Below are 3,236 nucleotides of genomic sequence, written 5' to 3'. Positions count from 1 at the left end.
GTTTGGCCTACATTCATTTACAGCAGAGGGACGTCGCTGCAGGAGAGCCTAATCAAAATGGGGAACATGAGAAACAAATGAGCTTGGTTTCCACAGCAAAATACAAATAGATCTAACTAGGACAGAAATTGAAAAACAAATTAGAAACTATTTAAACACACAGAAACAAGAAGTTCAAACATGAAGTCAGAGCTGCAGACTTGATAAAAAAGGACTCACAAACACCACTAAAAGGTGATTCACATGAGGTGTAATGCTAAATATCCACATTTCTCAGCTATAAAATAGGTCTGTGACTATGAGACAACATAAGAGAGCAGGCCTACAGGATGACAAGCCTCATAACAGCTCATTCAGACATTAGCTAGCTAGTTCATTTCAAACATTTAAGCTAGCCATTGTTTTGGTCACATTAGCTGTTTGGAATTCACTGGTTTCAGAGGCAAAAGCAGCTTAAGTGTATAAATAATAATAAAATGTAGTCATAGTAATGTATTTGTATTCAGCAATGGCAAAAATATTGGTTTAAAGGGTAATTAGGAGAAACTTACCGCAGTTTGAAGAAAACACAGTGAAAATTCAGTCCAGGTTAAAGGTGAGGCAGGTGGGCGGGGCTTACACCGGAGGCGTTTAACCACGCCCCTTTCTTTTTCTTTTTTTTGGTTTTACGGCTTTTTCAGCTTTTCTATCTTTTGTGACAAGTTTCAGTGACTCAAATAGTAATAGTGCGGTCATATTGCATTATAATTTGGGTGATGTAAAGCAGTGGTGAAATGAAATGAGGTACATTTACTCAAATTTTGAGTTACGTGTACTTTACTTGAGTATTTCCATTTTAAACTTACTTACTTACTACATTTTAAGGCAAATAAAATAATAGTTATTATTAATATAATTATTATTATATTATAATTAATGATGTATTTTTTAGTCCTCTATATTTGGCTTCCAGCTTTTAAGGGTCAAGTGTTTAGACATACACACCTCATAATATATTAAGAGGTTAGTATGAGCCCTAACTTGACAATAAATGCTGCTTACATTAATGCATCAATAATAATGATCCAATAATGTATTTAGAATATATACAACTTTACTTTTGATACTTAAAGTACAATTTGGAAGCTGATACTTGTCTACTTTTACTTAATAACACCGGAACCCAATGAATTGCATAACACCTGTTCGGTTTTTTGTTTTTAGGCTTCATGTTATTTTGGATACAGTGGCCAGTTACATTATGATTTCTTTTTGTGTTTCCTTTTTTTAATTTCTTTGCATTTTTGGGTTTACTTGTCCGAATTTTTTGTATTGAATATCTATACCACTTCATCTGTTGGTCATCAGGGAGAAAAAAGGTTACATTTATTATATATACAGTATTTATATAGCTTCATAGGCGCGCTTTACAATTCAAAAAGCATGTAGAAAATTTCATTTTTTACAATTTAAGAGCCTTTAATGCTGACTTCACCATGCTGCTAGCCAGGAATAAAAGCCTAGTGGAGAAATGCTGATTCCTTTAATTATTAACCTCAGTGTATTTACCTGTAAAGATGTTTAGTAATACTGGAATCAGCCTATAAAATCCCCACCATGTGCAAGTTTTTGACTGCTGAATGTGAAGCAAGGACATAACCTCAGCATCATCCCACTCTAATGCAGTATGAAATTAAAGGTAGCATGTTGAAATAACACACGTATAAAAGTGAGAAGGATTTGGCAGTCAGATAAAAGTAGAGTGGGTGGAGTTGGAAACTAAAGTAGCATCATCATCAGCTGAGAGAAAGTATATTCCTGAAGGCTTAAGTGAGCTATATACTGTCTGACAGGTGTTGAAACGGATCCCCTCCTCTGTCGTATTCTCCTCCAGTCACATCCAGGTTGGGCCTTCCCTTTCCCAAACACTGATGTGTGACGACAGCTTCCATGGAGGCACATCGGGAGACCACTTGGTGAGACACAAGACAGTCCGGATTACCAACCGACTGCCACAACATCACCTCCCTAACAGGATAACACAGCATAATAAACTCCATAAAATAATCAAACTTATTACAACTCTTAACCCCTGTTAAATACATTCTGCTCAGCTTACGTGTGCTGGCATTCACTGCTTCTCGAGCCACAAAAGAGAATAGTCTTATAAGTCTAGAGAACACAGGACAGCAGCTTGTGATGCCTTAATATTGGCTTTAATTGGATTTGTAAATGATGTGGCTAAATTAACACTTTCTATGGCTCTGTGACTTAGTGAAATGTGTAGAAGGGAAGAAAAAAGAAGTGAAAGTCTTAAAGTTAATTAATCGTCTGTGGCCCCAGCTTAATTAAACTTTCTCAGTGTTTGTAGTTAATGGGAGGATTGATGGAACAATAGCATGAACGCCCCGTGCTACCTCCAGAGTGAGTCCACAGAGAGGAAGATTTCTGAGTCGTTGATTAACACTCACACACACATCAACTCAGATGCCTTCACATGCTCCTCATTTGTACAAGCTTGTACACTGTTTGTGTGCATGCACGCACACATGCACGTGTAAACACATGCACACACGCATATGTACATACACACACATACAGTCCCCTTCAAACTTCCCAGCCACAGATACCCATTACATCCCATTGAGGGTTTCACATTAATTAGCTGGGATCAAAACCTACAAATCCCTCCACTGAGAATTGAACTGTATTGCTAAACCCTGCCTCCATCATCTATGCTAGGTCCCTTGACACACACACTCACACACACTCACACTCACACACATACATGCACACACTGAGCATGGCCGGATAAACCTGCAAAGGAGCCTCAGGGCAAGAAAGAGCTGCTGGGCCCCCATCAACCCTGGTTGCTCCCCTCTCTGTGCAGCATGTACAGTATATCCCAACAAGATCTCCAACCTAAACTACAGAACATACAGCATATATGTCATTATACATACATGTACAGTTCATGCTGTCATGAAAATGCTGCAGTTTCAGTGAATTTAGGCTACAGAACCACTAAACTAGGTTTAGGGCAAAAAACTTCCTGGTAAGGCGTTATAAAAGACAGGTTAAACAGTAAATAAATGTACATAAATGGCAGAAAGTGATGTTGTTACGAGTGTGACGTGACTACCAGAAGGCATAATAACGTCAAAATGTAAGGCACGGAGGTTCTGTGATGTTTGATCCGTATTCTTTACTTTTTATTTCACATGGAACCCAAACCCTGTTCTCCTGGGTGAAAGTTT

This window comes from Centropristis striata, chromosome 18 (genome assembly GCF_030273125.1).
Source record: "Centropristis striata isolate RG_2023a ecotype Rhode Island chromosome 18, C.striata_1.0, whole genome shotgun sequence".
Taxonomy (NCBI): Eukaryota; Metazoa; Chordata; class Actinopteri; order Perciformes; family Serranidae; genus Centropristis; species Centropristis striata.
Note: the sequence above shows the minus strand (reverse complement) of the source record.